Genomic DNA, 14,431 nt, shown 5'->3' with positions numbered 1-14,431 from the left:
GTTATTCAGGTAATATTTTCGAGTTGCATTCTTCTATGTTGATGTGTATATGGATTGAGGGTTTATTGAACCCTTTTGTGGCTAGATTGAGTGTTTCCTTAGTCCCCCAAGCGATTGGAACCCTATAATGGGACCCTTGGAAGTCCAGAATGTCCCATGCCTGAGCATTTCGGGAATCAATGGAGGTTTTGGATTGGAATCCTTATGCCTTAGGTCAAAATGTAAATTATGAGTCATGGGGTGTATTATGAGCACCGAAATGAGGGCTTTACGTGATGAACCAGTCTAGGAAGGCCAGACCTATGAGTCGTCGGAGCAGATCTGACCTTAGAAAGCAGTTTGAGCGGTTGCATGGCATAGACTCGCCGAGTCCGATGAACAGACTCGGCGAGTAGCTTGAAGATTAACTGGGACTCGCCGAGTTGTTCTTCAGACTCGGCGAGTTGAGTCGGGGTGGCCCCGCGATTCTTCCAGGAGGAACTCGTTGAGTCAAGGGGGATACTCGACGTGTAGAAAGGGAATCTTAGAGAATTGGTGAGAACGTGTAGACTCGCCGAGTTACCCTAGCACTCGCCGAGTCCGGTCAAAGTTGGCCGTTGATCGTTGACCAGAGTGGACCTGTGTTGACTTCTTAGGGATAGTCAACATTAGAGATATAAAGTGTTAACTAGGGACATATGATGTTATAGGAGGATTAGAGCTCGGAGAATCGGGCACGAGGAATTCCCAGGGTTGTGGGATATCGAGACACACGAGGTGAGTCTTCTCACTATACTTTACCTTGAGTAGGTAACCAGAGTTATGTGACAAAGTATTTGTATGCTATGTATGTTATGTGTTGTACTGCATTATTTCTATGTGATTTATGTTGTGCATGTTTGTAGAGTTGGAACCGAAGGGTTCCTAGAGTTAGAACCGGAAGGTTCACAGAGTTAGAACCTGAGGGTTCACAGAGTTGGGTGCACGGACCCATAGAGTTATAGCCTCGAGTGGCTTATATGTGTTACATGTGTGGTATTTTGGGGAACTCACTAAGCTTCGTGCTTACAGTGTTTTGTGTTATGTTGTTTTCAGGTTTCTTTCAGTATCACGGGACGGCACCGGCTTGATTGTACACACCAGAGAGAGAGTCATATTTTGGAGGATCCTGGTTTTCTATGCAAGTGAAAATGAAGCTATGTTTTGTAATTCAATTATAAATGAGATTTTAAACAAGTGTTCTAACATTAAAATGATTATTTTAAATGAAAATTTTGTCTTGAAATTTACGGTGTTACAAGTTGGTATCAGAGCCTTGGTTTGAGGGATTCGGATGCGCCTTCGGGTAAATCTGGACTCAAACTGAGGAAGTAAGAAAAGTTTTCAAATAAATAGTTTTCTAAAAGTGAATAAGAGTTCAAAGAGAAAGCAAGAAAGAGCAGTGTGTACAATCAGCCAGAGCCCGAACGGTGATTTCCCACAATACCCTTACTTTTGTGTTATGAGATATTTATGATGCACTTTATGAGATACTATTGCATGCTAGAGACAGGCTAGGTATTTCATATCTTAGGACTAGAGTGGCCTGATTTGTGATGCCTTAGCCTAGGACTTGTTGTTATATGTGTTATGCTTTGAGTATGTGATGAGTGAGAGTATCCAGTTAGGACCCATGAGGGGTAGAGTTACAGAGTTCAGTGGTACTTCCGAGGATGTTCCGAGAAGGTGGAGTTATCACAGAGAGGGAGTCCAATGTATTCTTCGATGCTCGAATGTTGCTTGCTTCGTGCGTTGTGGAACTCTCGATGATGGGAGTCAGCTACCAAGTGAATATGACGATATTCAGGAGGCAGATGGTTGGCATCATTAGGAGCTCTTCAGCAGCTGATAGCAAAGAAGTGGGAGGACAACGGAAGAGCCTAGGGAGTAAACCTAGCCAGATGAGTGGGCTGGTAGAGTAGAGAATTTCGCTTGGGAGCGAGCACGCGCGATAGGATTGGTGAAAGAGCAGGTCGAGCAGCTACTTAGGAGCTTTGGGATGGTCCGTGTGGAAAGTATGGGTAGATGTGGCAGGTAGTATGGGCCCGTACTACTGAAAGCAGAGGAACCATACTTGATACAGGGAGTATTCTGAAGATACTAAAGAGCGGATTGAGGAGTGATGTTATGGTTCGAGTACCATACATCGGAGCAGATTGAGGAGTGATGTTGTGGTTCGAGCACCATACATCGGAGCAGATTGAGGAGTGATGTTATGGTTGAGTACCATACATCGGCGCAGATTGAGGAGTGATGCTATGGTTAGGGTACCATACACCGGAGCATATTGAGAAGAGAGGTCATGGAATGAGTACCATGGGTTGTAGTGAATGATGCTTGTGATTATCTTGTTATCCGGACATGATTGATGAGGTAGAGATGGGACGCTATGGGTTTTAGGCCTGTAGACCATGATTGAGTTTGGAGAGGCGTCCCTTCAGAGTATTTTGGTAAGAATTTAGAGGGAGAGGAGAATTTCGGTCTGAGTTGAGCAATCAGTCGATAGAGGAGAGGTCACCTTCTATGTGGGTGGTGCTATTTATGTTCGTGTGCAAGACACGAGAGGCCTGATGTTTTAGTTTTGGGTTTGGGAGTAAACCCTGCAGGTCGTTATCGGTGATGATTTCTCCCAAAGTATCAGGTAGCATGTGTGCCGCGAGGCAGTGACTTATCATGAGCAGACAGTCAGTTGGGACTGAGGTAGTCGAGGACCACACCACACCTATTTGATAACAGTAGGATGTGTTGTAATGGTATAGTGAGTAACAGTGGGGAGTTCAGTCGAGTTTTGCAGTGTAGAGAGTTTTCATCTATGATGGGAATGGGTCCCTGTCCTTGGGACAATTCCGGTGTTGGAGCATTGGTTGATGAATTGAGGTGAGAGGTACGATGATTTTGCGGTTCAGTCTATGAGCCAAGGATGTTATTGAGCAGTTGAGATGCCTAGTGCTAGATTGGTATGAGATTTGGAACGACTAGAGGCAGTCATGATGAGAAGTTCTTGGGGAGTTCATCAGAGGTTCAGAGTATAGGGGGTTGATTGATTTCCTTGAGGGGGAATTATCGGGCGTTGTGTAGCACTTTCCCGGGGCAGGTGCGATTTCGCTGGTGAAAAATAATTGTGGGTTGGTTGTGTGTTAATTGGTGATGGTTCGAACCCTGAGTGGGGGAGAACCGGGTGTAGTACGTAAGAAAGCAGAGATTTGTCAAGAGTAGTTATAAGTGGAGTATAGGGATATGTTGTAAGAAATCATGAGACCAGAGATGTCGGTGATCGAAGAAAGGGGTCAGAGCGAGTTAATGCGGGATGTACTTGATGAGAAGGATGAATGTCTCCACGACAGGTGTTTGGTGTTGTTGCAAGAAGATAGAGAATGATTAGACAGCCAACTTCCGGGGTCGGTATGCATATCCTTGTTTGGATTTTTATCGGCGGGGAAATGGGTTCGGAGAATTATCAGCGTATTTAGTAGCGTTAGCGTTTTCTTGTATTCCAATTGAGAAATTGGATACACCGAGATTGCAAATTGGAAAATGTAGATCTAATTTTGGGGTTCAGAGGAAATATATTATTGTGCCTATATGATGTTTGGGGCAGGAGATCAGTGGTTGTGGCAGGATCTTGTGATGTTCTGTTGGGGCATTCTGAGATATCCGTGTATGATATCTTTATTTCGGAGTTACTCGTGAATCTTGAATTGAATCGATTTGTGGTATATCAGGTATCTATGGATCCAGTGGGAGCCCTTCGAGTATGGGCATCCAGAGAGATTATTTGAGAGAATGGATTTTGCAAGGGTGGGCATTTGTTATGTTGACTGCCTCCAGAGTCTGTGATGGATATTCGAGTCGAGTATGGGTAGCCGCCGATGATAGACTGCGGAGCACGAGCTAGTGGAGTCGGAAGGTGTTGTGATACTGCGGGGAGCCGTAGTACTCACTAGTCAGAGGGTGTTGTGATACTGCGAGGAGCCGTAGTACTCACTAGTCAGAGGGTGTGTGATGCTGCGGGGAGCCGTAGTACTCACTATTCAGAGGGTGTTGTGATACTGCGGGGAGCCGTAGTACTCACTATTCAGAGGGTGTTGTGATACTGCGTGGAGTCGCAATACTCACTAGATGGCAAGAGAATGTGATGTTGGAATGTTTTCCGAGCAGTGTATGATGTGGAAGAGTTTTGGGCTTTAGTAGCCCTAGTATTGAACTTTTGGGGCATGAATGTTGAACCGGGGGCGTGACTAGGGTCTCTGTCTCTGTCGGGAAATGTAGTGAGATACGCAAGGAATATGCGCAGCAGAAACCAGAGATGAGAGTTGAGACGATCCTCGGTTGGATTGTATTTTCTCGCATGAGGAAAAGAGGATTTCGTGACATGCGTGTCACTGGGCCGGGATAGTGGTCATGGGGAGGAAGTTAGTGGGATATTTGGATCATGATATGGGTGATCTTTGGGGGCTCAGCTGTGGGGCCAAAAGCGGACCTGGTGCTCAGTCTCGAAGAGGGATATGAGAAATGAGCTAGAGTTTATCATGATGATGCCTGAGGACACTTTAGAAAGAGTGAACGATCTAGACGCTCGAGGACATGCTTCGGGCATGTGTATTAGATTTCGGAGGAAGCGGCGGCACGTATTTATCCTTGGTTGAGTTGTCCTATATCAACAGCCATCATTAGTGCATTGGTATGCCGCCCTTTGAGCTGTTGTATAGGATGTGGTGTCGGACCCCCATTTGCTGAGGAGAGATAACACATGGACCCGAGAGTCCTTGCGAGCAGACCCAGAGCATGTGCGATATATGGAGTAGTGGCAAGGTTGTCAAGTGGATTTCCCTAGGTAAGGGAAGAGAAAGGTATGTAACCCCAAAGGGGGGAAAGTGTTGGTTCACGGAAGTGAAGGTAGTAGTGCGAATGGATGATTTAGAGTATGAGGGTTGAACGCTGTGTCTGTTACAGTGGTATGGAATGACATCATGATGAGGTGTCTGCTGAGGACGCGGAAGGGATTCCGCGGGTGTAGAGCCAGGAGGCTCGGAAGGGATCCAGGGAGAGAATCCTGGACTCTCAGTGTGATTCTAATCAGGGTATTGGGTATGTATCAGTGGTTCATCCTGGGGGAGGGGAATGTTTGAGGATATCATCAGTGTATCGGGTCTTCCAACCTGTGGGTGTTGGGGCTAGTTCAGCATGTGTATGTGATTGCAAGAGGAGAACTCGTGAGAGTTGCACTGAGAGTGAGAATGGGTCTCTCAGTCGTTCCGGAATGGATAAAGTGGGCTTTGGATCGGGGATCCGGTGGTTCATGGTTTCCTAACCCTTATGGGTCGAGTGATCGTTGATATTTAGAGCAGAGTTGCATCTTGGGTAATTCTCGGTTACAGAGAGTGATGGGCAGTACAGAGATCGTGCTTTAGTCGACAGAGCAGATTCAGCAGGTTAGACAGAGGTTATTGACCGCCCAGGGACGACAGAAAAGTTATGCAGACAGACGCCGGACCAAGCTTGAGTTTCAGGTCGGCGACTTCGTACTCCTGAAGGTCTCTCCTTGGAAAGGAGTGCTTCGATTCAGGAAGAGGGGCAAGTTGGGGCCCCGGTATATTGGGCCTTTTCGTGTGATTGCGAGGGTAGGACGGGTGGCCTACCGTTTGGAGTTGCCAACGGAATTGAGACAGATCCACGACACTTTTCATGTGTCGCAATTGAGAAAGTGTATAGCCGATGAGTCGGCAGTAGTTCCATTAGAGGACATTCAGGTGAATGCGAGCCTGAATTATGGCGAGAGACCAGTGGCCATCAGAGATCGGAAGACCAAGGTTCTGAGGAATAAGGAGATACCTCTGGTGTTAGTTCAGTGGCAGCACCGGAAGGGATCGGAAATGACCTGGGAACCGGAGCGTGAGATGCGGGAGCAGCATCCGGAGCTATGTTCAGAGTGAGACTTCGAGGGCGAAGTCTAGTTCTAGTGGGGGAGAGTTGTAACAGCCCGGAATTCCAGGTAGTGTTATATTTATGATTTTGGGTGTTTTAAGAGGGGACTCGGCGAGTTGGAGCTCAGACTCGCCGAGTAGGATCGCGGATCTGGTCGCGGGTTCACAACTGGACTCCGCGAGTCCGGATATGGACTCGGCGAGTCCGCGCTGTTTAGCGAAACCCTAACCGTCCAGGTTTGGGACATATATCAGGGGCCTTATGGCCGTCATTGTTCATCCTAGTCCTTTGAGAGAAACCCTAATTCGGTTGTGAGCATCCGGAGCAAGGTAGAAGACCATTATTGATCTTGGAAGTGTTATTTTGCAAGGAGGAGGAGGCTTGGTTAAGGGAACAACAAGAGAAGCCACATTCTGAGGATTGGGGACACAGAGCAATGTTATTCAGGTAATATTTTCGAGTTGCATTCTTCTATGTTGATGTGTATATGGATTCAGGGTTTATTGAACCCTTTTGTGGCTAGATTGAGTGTTTCCTTAGTCCCCCAAGCGATTGGAACCCTATAATGGGACCCTTGGAAGTCCAGAATGTCCCATGCCTGAGCATTTCGGGAATCAATGGAGGTTTTGGATTGGAATCCTTATGCCTTAGGTCAAAATGTAAATTATGAGTCATGGGGTGTATTATGAGCACCGAAATGAGGGCTTTACGTGATGAACCAGTCTAGGAAGGCCAGACCTATGAGTCGTCGGAGCAGATCTGACCTTAGAAAGCAGTTTGAGCGGTTGCATGGCATGGACTCGCCGAGTCCGATGAAGAGACTCGGCGAGTAGCTTGAAGATTAACTGGGACTCGCCGAGTTGTTCTTCAGACTCGGCGAGTTGAGTCGGGGTGGCCCCGCGATTCTTCCAGGAGGAACTCGTTGAGTCAAGGGGGATACTCGACGTGTAGAAAGGGAAACTTAGAGAATTGGTGAGAACGTGTAGACTCGCCGAGTTACCCTAGCACTCGCCGAGTCCGGTCAAAGTTGACCGTTGATCGTTGACCAGAGTGGACCTGTGTTGACTTCTTAGGGATAGTCAACATTAGAGATATAAAGTGTTAACTAGGGACATATGATGTTATAGGAGGATTAGAGCTCGGAGAATCGGGCACGAGGAATTCCCAGGGTTGTGAGATATCGAGACACGCGAGGTGAGTCTTCTCACTATACTTTACCTTGAGTAGGTAACCAGAGTTATGTGACAGAGTATTTGTATGCTATGTATGTTATGTGTTGTACTGCATTATTTCTATGTGATTTATGTTGTGCATGTTTGTAGAGTTGGAACCGAAGGGTTCCTAGAGTTAGAACCGGAAGGTTCACAGAGTTAGAACCTGAGGGTTCACAGAGTTGGGTGCACGGACCCATAGAGTTATAGCCTCGAGTGGCTTATATGTGTTACATGTGTGGTATTTTGGGGAACTCACTAAGCTTCGTGCTTACAGTGTTTTGTGTTATGTTGTTTTCAGGTTTCTTTCAGTATCACGGGATGGCACCGGCTTGATTGTACACACCAGAGAGAGAGTCATATTTTGGAGGATCCTGGTTTTCTATGCAAGTGAAAATGAAGCTATGTTTTGTAATTCAATTATAAATGAGATTTTAAACAAGTGTTCTAACATTAAAATGATTATTTTAAATGAAAATTTTGTCTTGAAATTTACGGTGTTACAATCCCACTTGTGATTGGAGCGTAGGGCATCCATCTCACTATCAATTGTAGATTTCAATTTAGGATCACAAAGAGCTTGAGAGGTAGAGCAAGGAATATGGGAGACGACAGACGTGGCCGAGAGATTGAGAATGTGACAGGTTTCAAAGAATCGATTTCAGATCCAGTGGTCATTAGATGACGATGGACAATGTTCATAGGAGAAGGAGGATGATGATACTACTGAGACGAGGAGGGAGCAGGAGAATGAGGAGAGTCCTATGTAGATAAGGTAGAGACACTCGAATTGACCATGTCATGTATAAACATCGGCAGGATCGAGACACTATCATCAGGAAAAAGGACTCATAGTTGGTGGGGAAAGGAGAGACATCAAAGCCCATTTATGGAAAATGGTCATCATCGAAAATGAAATGACAAGAAATGATGAGGCAATGTGTAGTGAGATCGAGACATAGATGGACTTCCTGATTAAGCAAAGGGTCAAGGTAGAAGAGACACCCAAACACTTGAAGATGATCAAAGAAAGGAAAAACTAAGCGGAACTTCAAAGGGAGTTTTAAGACAGAATGTAGCAGTAGGAAGAATGTTTAAGCTATGAATAGGAATGAGAAGAGCTTGGGCCCAAAATTTACTACGTAAGGCGGCTTCAAAGACATAGGTGCGAAGGATGATATTTATAGTATAAATGGCATGTTCAACTTTCCCATTTTGCTGGAAATATATGGACATGAAAAGCGAATGTGTATGCCATTTTGTTCAGCTTTCCCATTTTGTTGAATCCATGACCATTAACATAATGAAACGATTGAATTTCATATTTAAATTGGTTCTTAATGTAAGCTTGGATATTACAAAAGAAAGAGAGAGAGAGAGAGAGAGAGAGAGAAAGAGAGAGAGAGAGAGAGAGAGAGAGAGAGAGGGATAGAGAGAGAGAGAGAGTAAACATATGATTTAGGATGAAGTGGCAAAACCCACAAAAATGTGAAAAATCATCCAAAAAGAATATAATATTTAAAACTGCTAATACTTGGAATTGGAGGCGTTTATAAATCATAATGTATTAATTCAAACAAACTAGATGTCTTAGTACACGAAGAAGCAAATGGAAGGCGAAAATGTTTTCCTAATTGACAAACATGACAAACAGGAAGCTTATTTGAGTTTGACAATATAAAATTACGAGAATGTAAAAACTTAAAGATTGACGATCAAGGATATCCAAGACAACGATACTAGGTGGGAAGAGAGATAGAAACAAGAGCCATGACAGATGATGAGGTAGGAGATTGAGTAATGGGATAGATGTCTCCAGAATTAAAGCATCGTTGTTGGAGTTTTCCAGAATCAAGATCCCAAATAAAAAACTAAAGGCATCTAAAGTAATAGAGATAGAGTTGTCAATGGTAAATTTGCAAACTGACACAAGGTTTTGAGAATTTGGTTTGATAAAATAACATATTTCAACATGAATTTATTTTGAGAAAAAGGATAGAAAGTGTGACCATTGTGACTGACAGGAAGTAAAGCATCCTTACCAACCATTATGGATTTAGAGATAAATGGAGTAAAGGAAAGGATGTTACTCTAATTAAATGACATGTAGTAGTTATTATCTAGAGGCGATTATACAAAGATAACCTGAAAATGGAGCTGAGATCAATCATCTGATGATTTTGATCTGGAACTTGTCCTTCGAAAAAATATGCAGATTGCTGTTGAGGAGCCTCAAGTTTGGCATGTCTGCTTTGTGAGCTTATAGGTTGTCTGGCGTGACTAAGCTGGGTTGCAAATACAGCAGCATGTGCTGGTGGTAGTTGTTGTGCCGGTTGGAAGTGGGCTGACTGAGGAATCTGCTATTAGGCTGAACTAGAGCCATAAGACAATGGGTTGTATGATCTTGGACTGAGAGCTACCTAAGGCTGGTACATAGGAGTGAAGGTTGGAATAGTGAATCCGGTTCCTGCAGCTTGATGAGAATGTTAAAAACAATTGAAGCTTAGTTGTGATTCACCAAGAACACCTCTAAAATGAGATTGTTGAACCGTATTGCTTCCGACAAGATGATTAGTACTAATATACGAACTAGAATTACCCTTGCAAGCAACCCGATTGTAATTCTAGTTTTTATTCCATTTCTTTTTAGATTTTTAGAAGTTAGTCGATGTTGAATAAAGAGTCATAGTGGATGTAGTTGAGCTATCGCAAGGAGCATCAATGGATTCTTCTGGAGCCTCAGGGAGAAGTAGCATGTTTTTGGCTGCAAAAAATGATGTGACTGGCTTCATATTGGTAATAACATCCACTATACTATGATATGAGGGCGGCAGTTTTCGTAGTATTTGCATGACAAGTTCAACTTCAGTAATTTCAAAATCGACGTCGGATAAACCATCATCAAGATTCTTCAAGGTGTGGAAAAATTCAGTAATGGAGGAGGCACCATTTTTCCTGTTTCTGAATTGATCTTGCAACTACAGCATGCGATACATTTTATTGTTGAGAAAGAATTTTGAAACGACCCAAAATACGACCAAAAAATTTTTGTTTAACAATTACTAAAATCATTATATCAATATCATAAACTAAAAACCCATACGTCAATATCTCAAAACCATAACAAGGTATCACGAGATAACTGTATCAAGACTGTATCAAATCATATCTATGAAAAGCTAAATCAACTCCCAGGACAAACTGAAGTTGTGGTGTGTGCGATGCCATCATCCCGCGTTCTTTCCTTTAGTAGCGGAAGTACCTGAAACCAAAATTGAAACTGTAAGAACGAAGCTTAGTGAGCTCCCCCCCAAACTACCACATACCATACAATAACATATAAAGCACATACTGGGCCTTGCCCACTGCATCGGACTAATGTCCGAAAACTGCATCGGATCGGAGTCCGGAACTGACCAGGGCCTTGCCCACTGCATCGGACCGATGTCCGAAAACTGCATCGGATCGGAGTCCGGAACTGACCAGGGCCTTGCCCTCTGCATCGAACCGAAGTTCGGAAACTGCATCCAACCGAAGTCCGGAACTGACTGGGACTTTGTCCCCTGCATCGGACCGAAGTCTGGAACTAACTACATCGGACCGAAGTTCGGAACTGTCTGGGACCTTGTCCCCTGCATCGGACTGAAGTCTGAAATTGACTGAACATAACATAGCATAAACATATATCAACTAGCATAAACACATATACTGCAGATTGGATCGGACCGAAGTCCGAAAAACATAACACATAGACATGCTTGAATCACAAAGACATCAAGCACCCTGAACTATTGCATCGGACCGAAGTCCGGAACTAACTGCTAACTAAACGGGCCGACATTATGGCCGTAGACCCGTTCCTGCTGGAAGGAAACTCACCTCGTAGTCTGGCTGCTGAATGAACTGCTCTGGAAACTGTCTGTTGCTGCTCCGGTATCTCCTCGGCTACAATTCCATAAGTACACTCAATCAAATACTGGTAACTATACCGAGGGTAAAATGACTATTTCACCCTTGGTCAAAATCAACCTCTTGGACAAAGTCAACATACAGTTGACCTGACTCGTTGAGTTGGGCCGCCAACTCGCCGAGTCCCTACTCTCATTTCTCATTTCTGCTTGCTACTACTCGTCGAGTTTGGCATAGACTCGACGAGTTCCTCTTCGATACTAACACTTAGTTAATCTGCATCCGACTCGCCGAGTTGTATGAACAACTCGTTGAGTTCTCCTTCAACATATGATCACTCTGACTGTAACTCGCCGAGTTATATGAACAACTCGTCGAGTCTGTTCTCGAGATATGAAGATTGCCTTGGACTCGCCGAGTCAGGGCACTGACTCGCCGAGTCCCTCCATGAATGAGTCTGATCTCTGACTCACTGAGTCCACCCATCACTCACTGGTTCCACTCAGCATAACTCATGAAGGGGAAAAACGGGGACTGGCGACTCCGGTCGTCGAGTCCGAAGAACTACTCGTCGATTCGGTTGCATGCAACTACTATACAGTTGATTCTGCTCAAAACCAATACATATAATTTATAGATCTGGGTTCGTAAGGCTTGATTAACATGTAAAGATTCTATCTTTACGTGTACATAGACATCCATAAAGGTTTAAAGGCACTTAAAAGAGTAGATCTAGGACTTCATGCAAAATGGCTCCATAAAGGTGTTAGATCTATGTTTTTGGGACTAAAACATGGCTACATCTGAAGGCTATTCAACCCATTGTGATCTCTCTACCATAATCAAGCTAAGATATGGATATGAATGGTCTAAATGGGATTTCTAATGGAGAATCAATCGTAGAAATAGAAGGGATCCGATTAATACCTTAATAAACTCTGTAGTGGATGCAAGATCTTGGGTCCCCTTCTTCTCCTTTGAATCTAGCTTTCTTCTTCTCTTCAAAACTTCAAGATTCACCCAAGAAATGCTCAAAATACTCAAGGAATGGTTAGGGTTTGCTAAAAGACACTCTGAGGGTGAAGGAGGTAAGTTTGGGGCTCATAACATGGTTTAAATAGGGTGCAAAACCCGTGGATTTAGGGTTTTTTCCAGACTGGCGGACTCGCCAGGTCCCGAATATGGACTCGTCGAGTTGTCTATTTACACGTGATCGAAATCCCATCCCTACTCAACGAGTCGGGCTACTGACTCGTCGAGTCTCTCTTGAAAACTCGAAAAAAGATAAACATTTAAACAACATACCAGAATGGAGGCGTTACAAATTTATCCGGTCCATCCCAGAGATCCTTGGCAGTACAATTATCGCGTGATATGACTTAAAGCAGGTTTGGATAAACTATCGAATAAAATGAGGACTTAACTTATGAGTCAATTGAGTCCCAATTTGCATCATCATTACATATTGGTTTAGATTTCCTAGTAATATGATCAATGACTTTAGTGCCCTTACAAATGTTACTGAATATGCGCCACCAAAGCTTGTATTCAGACCCATCCACCGTCTATTTAAAATCAAACTCATTGTACACATTAGTGATTGCATAGAGGAGGGTTTGAGCAGTCAATATGGATGTGGAGGATGAGCCCATGGCTGACATAATTCAGGAAAATGTAAAAAATACGTGAAATAAAAAAGAACGAAATTCCAACAGTGAAGAGATAGAACGACCCTCGGCGACAACAACAATTGTGAAGACGAAAGAAGGAGGGTGTGCGGCTTCTTGCGAACAACAGTGGGAAGGAGAGATCGCAACTGCAATGTATCAGCTAAGACAAGTAGCAAGCGAGTAGAGGTCACAAAAGTGATCCGAGAGGGAGAGTGTGAATCAGTGTTGTGAGTCCCGAGAGAAGCTAGGTAACCGCAACGGGTGAGGATGATAATGGAGGTCGGTGTGTAGTGACAGAGTGATACGTGGTCGGTGGCAAAAGAGGAGTGGCCAGAAAAAATACGAGCACGAACATTATATAGACATATCTTTATACCATGTTGTTTTGTGAAAATACTCGTTCGGGTTTTTATGTATTTCATTGCTTTATATAGTACGAGTTGTGTATACAGTATTTACAATAGGTACCCTAAACTATACCATAATATAAAAATAGGACATAAACTTTACTTTTATTATCGACAACCCATTAAAAACCTATTTAATCATAATCACCATGTTATCATTCAACGCTGTGTATTCTACTCCAATTCACATGTTATCATTCACCGTGTGGATTCGACTCCAATTCAATAGTATTCACACCTTATTTGTGATGAGTTTTATATAGACAATCCTATGTGTGCATGCAACCCTAGAGTTGGATCTATGTTTTTCACTATTAGTTATACAACTTTATGAACACAAAACGAATCCAGGCATGCTACTACTATTTTTGAAATTGATATATAAAAATAGAATACATACCTTTTGTTGTTATATAGAAATAACAACTAGTTCCTTGAATTTCCTTAGCTCTTGAAAGCAAGTACTGCAAGTGTAGTACCTCTAATGGCTCACAAACATACTAGGTGAAAGGATGAATATGGGAGAGAGAAGAGAAGAGTATCTTTCCCTAGATTTCGTCCCTTTTAGGGTTTCCCAAGGCTTGGACGAAATCTTAGTGCCTTAGGGTGCTATTTATACTTATGGCTAATTAGGGTTTCAAGGTGTAAACCCTAAACCCTTAGCTTAGGGCCTAAGCAAGTCCATAGACTCCTTTCCTTAAGCCCTTGGATGAAAACTCCTAGATCCTTCTAGGATTTTCGTTCAAGCCTTAATAAAGGTGATCCAATGGCCCAAAGCCTCAACTATTGAATAATTACAAAATAGCCCATGCACTTTCAGTCAGTTCCTTTAATCCCAAAATTAATTCTAAATTAATTTCTAGTTAAATACTAATTAATAATATAATTTCAAATTAATATATTATTCATATAATATATTAACAAATCATATTTATACCCTAATTTATTATTCTTAACAATAAACCAGCCTATCTCCTCAACAATCATCTTGTCTAGTCACCAGTGTGAAGGCAACCCAAAAGGACCATGCACAATCGGGTCAAGTACATACCAAAATAGTTATGGACTTAGACACTAATCCAACAGTCTCCCACTTGGATAAGTCTAATAACTATTATGCATATAACCTCAGATCCTGATTAGCAATCGTAGCTTTCAAAATCCGCTGTCATCTCTGATCTTATCAAAAGCGTGTCCTTTAGATAAGGGATCATATATTCCTCCATTCTAGATATCGTATAGACTGAGACATGGATTGAAATCATTCTCTCAGTCTATGTGTTGTTTACCG

Source organism: Lactuca serriola, chromosome 5 (genome assembly GCF_051521515.1).
Source record: "Lactuca serriola cultivar US96UC23 chromosome 5, Lser_US96UC23_V15, whole genome shotgun sequence".
Lineage (NCBI taxonomy): Eukaryota > Viridiplantae > Streptophyta > Magnoliopsida > Asterales > Asteraceae > Lactuca > Lactuca serriola.
This window is presented reverse-complemented; position numbering follows the sequence as displayed.